The following is a 15,413-nucleotide window of genomic DNA, read 5'->3' on the forward strand; positions in this document are numbered from 1 at the left end:
TCATCTATCCATACATACATCATCTGTAACCGCTTATCTTCATCAGGGCCACGCGAACTGGAGCCTATCCCAGCTGACTTAGGGCGAGAGGTGGAGTACATCCTGGAGAAGTTGCCAGTTCATCGCAGGGCACAGAGAGATAAACGCAAACAAACGATCACATTCACAATGAACCTATTCACTGTGGGAGGAAGCACCCGGAGAGAACCCACAGTAAAGCCCCAGATCGAACCAGGAACCTTCATGCTGTGAGTTGACACTGCTAACCACTGCACCACCATATTTTATGTGTATAAGAAAAATATAACATTTTGAATTTATTGTATCAATTAAAAAGAAATCTTGTTTTTACTAACTGTGGAGGCTAATGGAAACATAATACAAAAATATATAAACATAACACATTATATTAATTATTTAAAGGAACTGTGGGCTCTATTTGAACAGTTTCGGAGCTCCGCTGTTATATTTCTAAACAGCAAAATGAAAAGAGGAAACCACTTTACAATGCAAAGAGTAGAACACAAATTCAAGTTTTAACTTTCCAGAAGATTATCAGAGAAGAGCACATTTCATGAAGCTGCCATGCAGCAAAATCAAATCTGTTGTCGTTATAGTCTCATTTCCCACGCGTCACAGAATCATATTACGGCAGCTCTGCTACATGAAGAGAGAAACACTTAAAAGCCACGTGTGAGTTATAACTCATTCAAGAATTCTATAAATGTCTCAATCTGCAGATAAAATGAGTTTTTCCTGCCAGACATGTTCTACTTGTCAGCGTGCCTGTATGTGTGTTTGTGTAGCTGTGTGTTCTGTATGTATAGGTGTGTGTTTTGAGCGTGTTTGTCAAGATATGTGTGTGGCCCTTCCTGTCAGGGATCTTTTTTTTTTTCTTCCGCCGCCATGTTGACACACGTGTGCTTTGCAGTGACAACTGTGGGATGTGAAAAGGGCTGTGCACGTCATCAGTCATGCTATCATCACTTTACGAATGTAAGGACAACCCCCCTTAAAAAGCAACCACTGAGGAAAGGTGTAGCTCAGCAGAGGTTAGAGAGTTCACATTCCAGGTAGAGAACATGAGGCCTGTCCTTGAGTGAAACACCAAGCTTTTTTTACAGTTTCAGTTGTTTCGCCAGCTTTATATTGTTTCAGTTTAACTGATTTCTGTGTGAAACATGCCATTTAAAAAAAAAAATGTTTGCATGCACCATGTAACCTACATTTATGGTCAGTTTTAAGGTCAAAGCCTGAAATCCAAAAATATAATGTTGACAGGAAGCTGGCAGGGCTCATGCAGGTGGCAGGCACTCATACAAAGCGTTGGCCTCACACTCAACAAATCCTCTCTCGGTCGCTAAGAAGCACTAAGAAGCGTGTCATCTGCAGCTTCGGAAACAATAACATTCTCGCTCAGGGAGTTCTTTTGGTCCGACCCCCCTGGCCCCCCCTTTAAGCGTCGGTGCAGAAGCCAAGGAGGAGGGAAAAAAAAAAAAAGATTCCCCCTGATAAGGCACGGCCACTTATAAACTTGCAGAGGCCCTTTCCATTTGTTCAGCTGCCTGATGGAAAAGTACAGGGCTTTGGCCTGCCAAACCGCCCACTCACTTGTATGGTAGCATCTCGTCCTCCTGAAATGTAACTCTGTGTGTAGAATTAGCGCAACTCAATTTGTGAAAAGAAATGGCGCATGACGCTCCGTCAGACAAATCCCCGTTTGTGCAAACGCTCTCACGAGGAGAACTTCTCATCATGAGTGGTGATGAGAAAAAAAACAAGACAACAAGATACTGAAATGTCACAGCAAACAAACTGTGTAGCTAAGTACTCTGAGAAGTTAAAGGCTCTTTTTTTAATGCGTTCAAACTGGTATGGAAACAAAAATCAACCAGGGCTGACTCGGTGCAGCCAATGGAAAACTAGAAAACTAGAAGGACCCTCAGAGATCGCAAACGTCCGCACAAATTTTGTTCACTGATGTTTGAGGTGGCTGTTTTCTTAGCTTTATTGAACTTTATAGCATCTTTCAACTCATGGTTGAAAAACTTTTCTGTTTTGGTTCAGTCTCTCAGCTTCTTTGCATCATTTTGGGCCTAAAAATCCCAATGCAAGCTACCAGACAGACAAAATGAATGACTAGTAAGTGAACAGGGTTCATTTATCAGCTAAAGAGAGAAATGTTTCCATCAAGACCAAAGCAAAGGAAAAAACAAAGTGAGGATTGTCCAGAAAGATGCATGCTACTCCATATCTGATGCACGTGTAAATAAGCAATTGTTTGCTTTCATGTCAAGTCTTGTCATTCTCAGTCAGGTGACAGCTAACAGCTTTATTTGCTTTGGCAGTTCTCCACCGTTTCTCCTCACTGACTGATCTCGGATGGACGGGACATGTTGGCTGTTTAGTGATAGCATATCTAGAGCCAGGATGGCCTTGAATGTTCACTCTCACAGGGGACGCATTTCTGTGTCTCCTTTACGAGCATATGTCATTTTTTCGTTTATGTGTCTTTGAGCGACACGATTAGCTCATGTGACCAGTGATAGTGGCTACCTTTGTCGGTCAAACAGGGACAGAGATAGCTGATGGCTATTTTTGGTTTGAAAGAGAGCGGCCTGCTTGTTGGGTGTTGTCAAAGGCTTATATTCCGTGTTTCAGTTTCCACCAGATAATATTTCTTTTTCTATAGGAAGGGTTATATTTATAGATGTTGGTTATGGTTATGATATGGCTATTCTTAGGTATAGAAATTCAAACAGTTAGTGTTATGTGTAGGTATTTGAGACTGGAAATATCAGTATAAAGTCAGAACTATGACCTGGATGATTTGTATTTAAAGTTTGTATATTTAGTTCTAGTAAAGAGTACAGACAGGAGGTCAGCCACTGGGATTTCAGCTACATGACACTGATTACTTCTCAGGCTCCTCTCTAGCTGCACTTACCTCTAAAGGAAAGGGAAAAAATAAAACAAGTATCACATTATTATCACTGGTTAGAAAAGCAGGCTAAAGTTCACTGCCAGAACTGACTCCAGGATCAGTGTTTGGAAAGCATGTAAACACCTTCACTTGGTTACTTATTTAATGTAATTATTTAATTTCATTTCTATATTAGCAATTGTAGTGTAATATTTTATAGGCTTTGTTATAGGTTTGTGCTAGTATGTAGATTACATCCTTTTCATTCCTGTTATGAAAAAATAAATATATACTGCATGTTTTTTTAGTAGCATTTTAGGTTGGGATTATATTAAGTAATACACTCACAGCCAAGCACATCAAGAGTATGAATCCACAAGGATGAACACAATCGTCACTGTAAGCCTTAAGTAGTGTGAATCCACAAGTGTGAAAGTAGGTAATCATGGAAGTACAAAAAAAAGGGTGCAGCATGACGGGTGATACTTAATCATGTGGGGAAAATTTGGACAGAAGGCCTCCATAGCCTCTGTCTTCACCAGGGCTGTGGAAGATAGTCAGAGTTGAAATAAAGTTGAACAAAAATGGTTAGTACCAATGTTGCGATTATACCATTATAAAAGATTATGTTTTGTGCTGAGAAAACGTTTTTCTTCATGAACAAAAGCCAGGTGTGTTTTCTGTGAAGGGAATAATACCTATGCTGCACTCAACTCTGACGGGCTCCGGAGTCGTCCTTGAAGATAAGATTGGATTTATGAATAAAATGTTGCAGGAGTCAGGACTTAGTCTCTACCTCACGATCCAGGCTTCTCACTCACAACACAATGGAAAAAGGACTGTAATGTGAAAGGTGTCACATTAAGTGAAAAACACACAGAATTATGATCCTTCAACTTTCAGCAACTCATTGTTTTGGTTTTACAGCACGCAACTTTCTGGGTTTTTTTTCCGGATTCACCAGATTTCTCAATACCATTGCTCGCACACTCTTATTTACTGTCTTTATAGCTTGATCACAGCTCCCTCTTTATCAAATCATTCAACACAAACCAAAGGAAACTCCTTCATGTCACTATTTTGCAGCACAGACTGTGTGCCACACAGAGAAGCTGGGTACATGAAAGAAAAAACCAAGCTAGACCACAGACACACTGGTATATCAGTTGTACAACTATAGTATCAGAGTTTAGTCCATGAACTCTGATTGGATAGTGCTTACTTTGAGTGACATTTCCTGCTGACTGTGGAAGACCACAGATGACCAGTTTGATCATCTGACTGGCCACTGCAGGGTGACCTCAGGTTGTGTTTCACCAAAAGTTGAATCTGGCTTAACTCTGCACCACAGGTTGCTTCTTTTTTTTTCTGTCCCCCCCGCAGCCCTGCACCACTACATCTAGATCTCAGCACTCCTATTCAAATGAATAGAAAAAACATTTTTTTGACTATACCGCGCCAGATTTGGTCTTAATCAGGCCTTATGATTCACCCTGTTGCTACAGCAGCAGGCAGTTACACACCACCTGCCCAGACAACAGACAGTTAGCAACTCACTCAAAACCAGATATTTGCCTTGTGTGTTGAAAATTGTTACTTTGGTAATACTTTGGTTATATATCTCATAAGTTTCATTTAATCTCATTTTCAGCAGCTGCAGGAAGCTGCTTTTGGCCAAAACGTGAGCACCAATACATTCTACAGCAGGGGTCGGCAAATAAGTTTGGACCCGGACCAATTTTTTTTCTGACAATTCCATCGCGGGCCATGACCATGCTTTGCGGGGGATATAATTTCTATTATATTAAAAATAAACTTTATTTAACTTTAGAAATGCATTTAATTTAATTTAAAAGATTAATTTGCTTCCATGTGCTGTTATTACACCCACTGCGTCTGTCATGAAACAGGCAACCTGCCCTAGCAACCTGCCGTAACTAATGTATACAGCAGCGCAGATCTGCCGCTGATGTGCATTCCCATTTTTAGGCTATTTGATATTTGAGCCGACCTTGTTTGGTTTTGTTTTTTTTATTTAATGAAAACACATTTGTTCACGTTGTCCGTCACAAGAGGGACACAGGACACTTTTATTTTCCACAGGTTACAGCGCACGCACGTGCCAATTAGTGTTCCAACCTGTGCGTCAAGTAAACTGCAAGGATGTTCTGGCTGCTGTCACGTTACTTATCAGCTACTTTTCAATAAATGTTGTGAAATCTGTGGAATTGTTGTATTTTGACAGGAAACATAAGGTTTAAAAGATATATTTAAAAAAATATATATATATTTTAAAATAAATCAACGTCATCTAGCCCGCTAATTGCCGACCCCTGTGCTACAGATTAATGTTAGCTAGCAAAAAATCTTGAACATCTAGCTAATGTTAGCTAGAGACCAAGATATTTTCTCAGGAATTGTTGGAAACCAAACAGAGCTAAAAGCAGAATTAATATTTAACTCAGTCAGGTCACTAGAAACAGGACAATAAACACAAAATATGTCTTTCCAGTTTAGTTCTGGGTTACTGTGACACCAACTAGATGTTTTCCTCAAACAGCAGGCCAAAATAGAAAGTGTGATTCAGATTTGAAATATGTCACACCAGATGGGTTGTAAATAATTCTTTTCTTTCCTGCGTCCCCCCCTAAAACTAATAACAAAGCCGATAATATTTACAGTCAGGAAGACCCAAGCTGTGCAGTAACCGACAAACTGCACGTGTCCCCCCTGTTTTCGCCAGACTTTTCAGGACACGTGCTTGTCGTGATGGTGGTCCCTCTGATTCAGCCGACCGTTGGACTGTTTGGGTTTGATGCGGCCCGACCCCGACAGCAGGAGAGGAGCAGGGGGCTCCTTTCATGCGCATGTGAATGTCAACAGCAGCCTCAGCCACCAAAAACTTGTCCCCCAGACCCATTAGTGAGCAGGGGCCAGAAAAACAGACGCCGGAAAAACACATTGCATAATACGTTATGTAACAGGCGTCCAAAATTAATAACTGGAGCACAGGAGCAGAAGAATCGGGAAATTATGTCGAGGCCTTTCAGTATTGTGTTGTTCTGGGATGAGGGGCACACAGGAGGGCTCAGAAGCTTCATGAACTGGAATGTTGTCATGGCTAGACACTCTGACTATAGTTTAAAAACCTAACAATGTGCATTTATTTCAAACTTTCTGTAACTTTGTTGGAGAAAAAGGGATGAAGGCGGAGACCTGAAAGACAAGACAGGAGGATAACAGATAACATGATGGTTCCAGACATGACAGGGACTGGAGAAGCTGCTGTCGCTACAGGGATTTCGTGAACTGAACGAGAAGCTCTTCATATATTGTTTAGATACAATAAGAATCAAGAACATATTTGACAATCAGTGACACATTGTCAGCTTTGGGCATGTTACTCACACAGCGGACTGCACACAGACAGACAAATGCATAATGAGATTATGCCTTACAGAGATAATTCGCTATTTGGCTCGGCGCGTGATGTCATTTTAGTGGCATTACCGCTCCAAACCAGGTGGCAGTAGTGAGCCCAAATCTGTTTTCCTGAAGAGGAAGAAGAAAAAGAAGAAGAAGAAGAAGAAGAAGAAGAAGAAGACGCCCATAAGAACTTTACATTGCGGACTGCCTGAAATGAATTGAAAACCCCCTGGTTTTGACGGTTTCCCTGATCCTGTCAGAATGCCCACTTACTACGGAATTAAAAAATTGTAAAATAAATTTATGATTTTATTTAAAAAAATAAATTCATGAATTTATTTTACACTGTATTCAATTCATTTATGCTGTATTCATTATGATAAACAGCTACCTGGCCTGTCGTAGTAGGTCTGCCACGATTAAAAAGGGAGGAAATTTCTTCGTCAGAAGAACCGTATTGGGCAGGTGTATCGGGAGGATTTTGGCCCGTACATGCATTCGCCAGTGTGTTAGTGATGTCCTTATTGTTTAATATTGCTGCTACGAGATTCCGAGCGAACTGATGACTTTTTGCTGTTGCATCCACACGTTACACAAGATGGCCACAGGCACCGCGGTGAAGTCTGATGTCAGTCAAGTTTCATTCTATATATCCAAAGTTCATTCAACATATTCAAAGGTTACATTTCTGGTGGCATATATATAGATATAGATATATATATATATATATATAAAATTAAATTATATTTACTTTATGCTGTGTGGAAGCCAGCTCATCTTGCAGCTGTCACCTTTAGGTTTTGGTGTGTGGGTTACAGGTCTGGAGAACTTCCATATCCATCCGCTGTAATTATAATTCTAATTATTATTATCACCATTGATCATTATCATCATCATCACCATGAAACAAAAATACATTTGATAACATAATAGTAGTAGAAACAAAATAGTAATAATCATAGTGATATTGAACGTGTACATACATATCCACACATAGGTCTTTTGTTTATAATCTCATTCTGGATACAACTTTTCCATATTTTTCACAATATCTTTTCGAAACTACATTCCAGATTGTTATTTGTAAAGTCAGATTACTGAATGAATTGACCATAAAAAACTGTGACAGACAGGTGGGATTTAACACATTGGGACTGTTCAGAAAACACAGAAAAATGAACAGACTTTTGGCAAACCCATTCGAGTTGTACCAGGAATCTGTGTATAACGTTCCACGCCAATCGACTTGAACCTAGTTTAACTTCTTTGAGATATGAAGAGAAGAAGAACCAGTTTCCTCACCTTGGTATTCACAAGCCACTGCATTTCTGCACAGTAAGAGGCCTTTACAGCTGACACTGGAGGTGAAATGCTTCTTCACAAGAAAGAAAGAAAGAAAGAAAGAAAGAAAGAAAGAAGGAAAGAAGGAAAGAAAGGAAAATTTTGAGGAAAGCTAGTCAGCCTCTGTGTGTCCATTGCAAAAGCTGGAGGTGAAAGGCTTCTTAAAACACTAGACCATGGCAGAGAATATTCTGACGATGGTGGGGCGTGTTGATCCATTTTTTCCTATGTGGACAACGTGTCTTTGGGACAACAATGTGTCATTCTCACAAGCTGGAACAACTTTGTTGCTTGTTCTTCTGAAAAAACTCCCCACTTTTGTAAAAAAGCTGGGGGGTTTCTGTGACATCTTCTCCAGCTGTAATTTTAACTCCCTGGCCAATGCTTCTGCAAATTCTATATCATCATATATGATGGTAGCCTGCACCACTCTTGCAGATCCAAATTTCTGACAAAAATTTTTAAAGATATCCTCAGGGAGGTTTCCACAAGTCGGTGGTAAACTTGTTTCTCCCATAGTCCTCATCAGGAGTTTCGAAATTCTGTCGTAGTCAAAGGCCAAAATTGCTATCTTCGTGGACTGGGTGATCTTGTCTAGAAGCTTCGTGAGGAGCACAGAAAGAAAGTTCTTCTCTTCTTGCGGTAACTCCTCTTCGGTACTGCTTGGAGTATTGCTTGGCATTTCAATCATAGAACTGTCTGAACATTGAGAGTCTTCAGTGCTCATCTCGTCTTGATTGGATGCCTGAGACAAACCGCTGTTGACGGTCTCAGAACAGTTCCTCTCGAGCACGTTTTGAGTCAACATTTTGCAGATGTTTCTAACTGTTTTCTTAGTCAGAGATTCTGACATTTCCATCTCCACAGATTTATCCATAGAAGAGGATAAATGTACACCAAGTCTGTAGTTTACCCTTTTGGCTGCCTCTCCTGCAACCAGCTGCCGCAGTTGTTCAGAGTGTTTAGATGTCTTTGTCTCTGTAACTCCCATCACTTCTTCCAAACACCGGTTTAGTGAATCTCCCAGGCTGGTTTTGATGTCCTCTTCTGTCACTCCACGAAGGTTACACTTCCTCTGTGGAACTTTAGTCTTGTCTCTGAAGAAAGAATCATACTTCATACAGTCAGCTGATCTGCACCGGGCAGTGACATTCAAACATTTCCTGCTAGTATCGCCCTCTGAACTGTTTTAAAAACTTGAGCAACCAAATTTAACCCTGATAACTGACACTAGAATCTGTTAAAAAGCTTTCAACAAGCAATATTGATTTCTGTTTCTCTACAATTCAAGGTCACAAAATGTGAGGATGTTTAAGATGATGTAAACGAATCATACGGTTCTTCGCTGTGAAAACTTTTGACTTACGTTGTGACAGAAGTGTTGGCGGAGTCTCTGGAAAACACACATTGTGGTTCAATTGCATCCAAGACCAACACAAAGACTGTATCCACAATGTTCAGCCAGGATGTAGAATGTGTCCCTATCAGTCTTGCCAAACGCAAGGAAATTCCACTGCCTTGAATAAAAGATTATTAAACAAAGCAAACATTAAGCACCATATAAAAATAGGTATGTACGTATTTATCATACGTACATACAATCATTTCTGCAGCAGGTTTGCTTGATAGATTTGAACTCACTCTATTGATATTTGGCTCACATGTTCCAAAATCAAGTTGATGAAAGTCTCTGATGTAAACAGAGGCATCTTAAAGTCACTGCACTGTGGCTGTACCGGTTTGTCAACTGAAACCTGATAGGAAGAAAAATAACCAGCCACTGTTTACACATCAAGAAAACACTATGGGATGGGAATGTAAAAAAAATCTCTGAAATCTGCAAGCTGTATGCATTCTGAGAGATTATATAAAAGTCTGTGCTTTTCAAGAGCTCATGGTCCAAATACACGTGTTGCCTTACCTTGTTATCCGTGTGGATCACCAGTTCCTCTTCCGAGACGTAATCAGGAACGTTCAACATTTTGTCTTCTCAATAGTGTACTCACAAGTGTACTTAGTGAGGGCTAATGTCGATCTGTTGTCTTATCTTGTCTTGTCTTGAGTGAGTGCTGTACTGATCATGAACAGAATTTACTGTGACATGATAAAGCAGCCGAACTCCATAATTCAATCTGCGGAATTCAAAAATTCCACTTATGCCCATATTTGGTATACTATTTACAAACAATAATGTGGATCAACCCAATTATATTTTTATTGGCAAATATGTTTTATATATTTATTTATTTGTGCTTCAAAAACTTTGACATCTATGCATCTAAGTATAATAAATTGTATTTTCATTGTTCTTATCTGTTAACATATTTAGTTGTTGATATACTTGTGTACGTGTTCTGTACATGTTACCACATACACAATTGAAAATAGGACAAAGACAATTTATAAAATAAAAATAAATCTGAGAAAAATGTCCATATTGAATTTGATGCCAGCAACACTTTTGAAAAAAGCTGGGACAGGGTCATGTTGCACACTGCAAGTTTTATTGCATCTGAAAGTGAAAATGTTTTCCCATTTTTGCTTGATGAAGGATTTCAGCTGCTCAACAGTTCGGGGTCTCCTTTGTCATATTTTGTGTTTTATAATGCACCAAACATTTGCAATAGGTGACGAATCAGGACTGCAGGCAGGTCAGTTTAGCACCTGGCCTGATTTACTCCAGAGCCATGACTTGCTGAAATAAGCAAGGCTGTCCTTAAAAGACACGTCATCTACTCGGCAGTGTATGTTGCTGTAAAACCTGTATATATTGTTCAGCATTAATGGAGCCAATCATGTCGTATACACTAATACACCCCCATACCATCATGGATGCTGGCCTTTGAATTCTGCGCTGATAACAAGGTGGATGGTCCCTATCCTCTTTAACCTGGGGGATGTAGCGTTCATGATTTCTAAACAGAATTTCAAAGTTGGATTTGTCAAACCACAGCACAGTTTTTACACATCGCCTCAGTCCATCTAAAATGAACTCAGGTCCACAGAAGAAGGCTGCATTCCTGGATCATGTTTATATACGGTTTCCTCTTTGCATGGTCATAGTCTGTGTTCACAGGCAATGATTTTTGGATTTTGGTGTTCCTCAGCCCATGCAGTGATGTCCACAACAAAATGTTTTTGATGCAGTGTCGTCTCCTGGCCATCCAATATGGGTTATCAACCTTGTCCCTTGTGTTGTGGAGAAATTGCTGAAGTCAAAGATCAATGGTGAGGTCAGGAAGGAAGAAAGTGTTCAGGAGCCTCTGATGTCTTATGCTGTATTATTTATTGACGCTTGATCAAGGAGAATTAGAGACACTCTCAAAGTACATCAGAAGTGCCTGAGTCGGTCTCACATTCTGCCAAACTCATCCTGACCTCGTATAACCTAAGGATAGAAAATTCCATAACACTTGACTTGTAAATCACAAGGTAGCCACATGCTAAAGCACACCCTGCTTTATTGTCTATTTTAAATCTAAATGGGATTATAATTTACAAAATGAACGTCATGCTGTATGGAAGAAGACTTGAAATTAGCGATTGAGTCCAGAAGCTCATGAGGAAACTGTTTACTGAGGTAATAAATCAATGAGGGAAGTAGACTTATTTCTCCATATAAAAAAAGCATGCTTGTATATATATATATATATATATATATTATGTATAACATATATATATATATATAATCTCATATATATATATATATATATATTATATAATCTATAATCTATATTTATGACAAGTAAATTACAAGTCACCTCTTGGTAGTGGTTACATGTTGGTTTTATTTTTTATTTAAAAGTTTCAACTGAATTTATTTTGAGATCAGTTCCTAGTTGAGTTATTATTCAAAGACTTGGGGCTATTCTTAGACTGGGTTTGCTCTCATGGTCAAAATAACACCCATCTGGATAAACATCCATGTGTAAGAGGTGAAGGGTCTTCATCAGGGTCTGTGCTCTGCAGACAGATGTTTAACTGAGCAAAAACACATCCTCTGGGTTTCAGCATTCCCCATCCAGAGCTGTTTACCCTTCAAACAACAGCATGACACAGATGTGATTATTATCAAAGAAACAGTGGGTGATTGACCATGAGCAAGGAATTGTCAGGTTTCAAGTTCTCCCAGAGTGATCATTCAAACAAGAAGAGAAATTTGCTCAGTACAACTGTGTCATTTCTGTGCCGGTTACATAACAAGAGCTTTTGTTTGACTGGTTTGCTCAATGGGAGTGATTCCCCAGTAACAGGTACGAGCCAGTCTGAAGTTTATGTAAGCTCTATTTGTCAGTATTGTGCTCAAGTTCAGGCTATCAAGTTCAACAGCGTTTGACAAGAGTGGGCAGGAAGGCTGCTACTGCTGCTGGTTCGGTTTCATGTTGCCACGCAAATTTAACTCTCAAGTTAGATCGCTTGCTGGATGTTAAAGACGTTTTACCTCTTATTGCTTAATTGTTAACGTGCTCATGTTTAAAAACTGTGTGACTGTGTGTGTCTTTAATCTGATTTGGGAACCAATGACTAAATGAAGTCCAAGATGAGGAGACTTTACATGCCTAGTGAAGACTTCATCTATAACAATCAGATACACAACTATGGATTAAATCAAATGAACCGGTGCAACAGAGAGTTTGTAACACAAAGGCAAAAAATATAATCCACAGTCACATGTCAGGAAGCACCTTCGATGCTTCTTTCATCATGTAGGTCAAATGTAATTTCAGTAAAGAGATAATGTAAACTGACTGATTCCATTATCTTTATTGTGAGAGGTTAAAGGGCTAAAGTGAAGCGAGTGACTCTCGAAGGAGCTCACGTTCATGCACGTGAGGTCTTTTCAGGTTACTACTGTCATGTTTTAACAAACTTAAGGTTTGTCTGAGGGCTCAAGGTTTTCAGGTAAAGTGGTTCGTTATGGACACTACAACTTTAAATGATATTATTGAAATGACTAAAAATGTCTAAAATCATCCATCTACTCCAATATTTTTAAAACTGCATACATATTTTGCAACTTGCTGCATACTTTAATAATTGAAACACTATTTATATACAGTATAAAAAGTGCAACTTGTTCTTCTTTGAAAATGGCAGCTGTTTCACACTTACAAAATAGATAGATAAAAACAAATATGAAAAGTTGGTTTCGAATTGATCATTGTCTTCTTTTTTTGGTAAACCATGTCAAACGGTAATAAAATAAATGTACAGCAAAACTGTGTCTTTACTGATGTGGCTGTGTAACCCAGCAAACACAGAGCAACGCAAGGTTTCATTTGGAGTTCACCTGATGAATTTATTTCCTGTATTCACTCTTGTTTGCAGAGGGCCACTAGGCTGTAACTTCTGTGTGGATCCAAGTTTCATTCCTGTTTAGTGCTGGGCACGTAGCAGATACAATCAGGTTGATAAGAACCATAAGAATAAATAAAGTAAATATCTTGCCTAAAATCTAAACAATAAGTTAAAGGCTGAAAAGCTATGTAGGTTCACTGTGAGTAACTTCTTTTACTTATATATAATATAAATTGATTTATTGTTAATTAAAAAATACTGATTAGCAGAGCTTTAATGGTTTAATTTATATACATACAGCTATCTTTAAAAACAACATTGAATCCCATCATTATTATCATCATCCATAACTTCCAAATTTAGTCTTAAAATTCAACTCATGCACTTCCGCTTTTTACTTACAAAACATTGTTATTTGAACATTCACATTTTCTCTCCTGAAGAATAGTATACTGAATCTAAAAATAAAATCAATAAAGACAAGCGACACATTGTGCGGCAGCAGCATATCATGTACAGCTTCAAGCCTGTCACCTCTCACAAGTAAAAGGCATTTTCTATTTCAGCTAACTGGGTCATTTGGCTTTGTGAGACAGGTTTTGCACAGTTTGGACATGCAGTTCAGTTTCTCTGCCTCAGATATGTAGCTGCTGGATAATCAGCTATGATGTAATAATAGTCCACAATATTAATTTGGTGCTAAATAGAACCTCAAAGCGGAGCCGCATGGTGAAGGTAACATAACAGAAAGTATAAAAGAGAAGAAGGTGCCATGTTCTGGATCAAAACACGTGAATAGCTTTTGTGTCTATATAGAACATATAGGGATAGATAACCATTCATAATTAGTGATTGATAATCTTTCTGGTGACCTGGCGACTAAAACTAAACCAGATGACTCACACACAGTGCTGAAGTATTTAATCCTTGTCAGCTGAAGGAGGCCTTCTCTCATGTGAGATGATTTACTGAGTTTCTGTGATGTGATTCAAAAGAGACAACACTGTCCAACATCCGACACGGGTATTTGTGTATTGTGGAAAATCACCAAAAGGGTGTGGTAACGGGGCATCCTGGTGCTGCAACTCAGTGGTAGCTTTAACTGGTTCAGGCCTATTCATCTTTTGCCTTTTGACTTTCATGCACCCCAGCATGCTTTATGGTCAAACCCCACACAGATCCAGAAAGGTTCCCTTTTTTGTAGTCTTCTGAACAGAACATTTTCTACTGTCTTTATCTGCTCTAGTGTAAGTAGCAAATGTTAACACGTCTGGCTAACTACCTACTGTTATCACAATAGGTAGTTAGGCTAGAGTTATTTAGGATAGTTGTGTTCATTATTGGGGTTGTCTGTTACTTTAAAATTAATTTCTTCCAAGGCCCCGGCAAAGGGTTGGGAATTTTTTGTGGACTGACAAACCGCTGTTGCCAAATCCCTTTCTCTCGTAAAATTGAAGTGAATATTACAAATGTAATGTGTTGCACGTGTTGTGGAGTACAACTGTGAATCTGAAAAAAAAGTTGTATAAAGGCTTTTATGGCTCCTCAAAGAGCGTGATGTCACTTGAGTCAGCGCACAATTTTACATAAATCTGTGGGTGTAGTGCTAGAAACAAGAGCCCACTCCTTATCTCTGCTAAGGAGAGGCATCATCCACTGCTAGAAAATTTGAAAAATCTGAAAAATCACCGAAAGAGAGTTTCCTCCCAACAAAAGCAGGTTTCTCCAGCATAAACTTATGCTGACGCTAGCTAGCTAGAGCTTGAGAAACCTGCTTTTTTGTTTACGTCTGTGAGAAAGCCAATGTTTACAAAAGTCCAGCAAATTTTCAGGTGGTAAATCTGCTTCTGGTGTGACTGTAAGCTGCATTTGTGCAGGGCAAGAATGGAAAGCTTGACAGACTTAGCTCATTTTTGTGTTAAATATTTTTACTGGTGATTCTTGAATGGGGCCTTGTGAGGATGATAAGAGACTGTATGATTATTATTATGAAAATGAGAGATGATTTAATGACAGCTTTCATTTGATCCATGGATCTTAAAAGTGCTTTTTTATATTCAGAGGATTAATCCTGTCTCTGTATCAGGGCTTTATGTCCGTCTTCACCATCAAAGAAGTAGCTAATTTCATTTCCAAAAATGTAAAATATTTCAGAATGTAACAATAATTACTGACTGGATGTCTCCAGTAAAAAGAGCATTATTTTTCCATCATCCTCTACAGTCGCTCCTTTATTCTGCATCATAACAGCAAGCTGGACCAAAGTCAAATGTGTTGTATAATAGTATAATAGTGTAATATGATGCACATTCAGTATACACAGCTGTCTCTTTCACTGACATTGACAGACTTGTGTTTGATGTCTGTTTGGATCAGCAGGAAGAAGTTCCCTCTGAGTCTCCAGCTGCTGCTCCAAAACACACCT

Source organism: Larimichthys crocea, unplaced genomic scaffold, assembly GCF_000972845.2.
Source record: "Larimichthys crocea isolate SSNF unplaced genomic scaffold, L_crocea_2.0 scaffold268, whole genome shotgun sequence".
In the NCBI taxonomy this organism is placed as follows: domain Eukaryota; kingdom Metazoa; phylum Chordata; class Actinopteri; family Sciaenidae; genus Larimichthys; species Larimichthys crocea.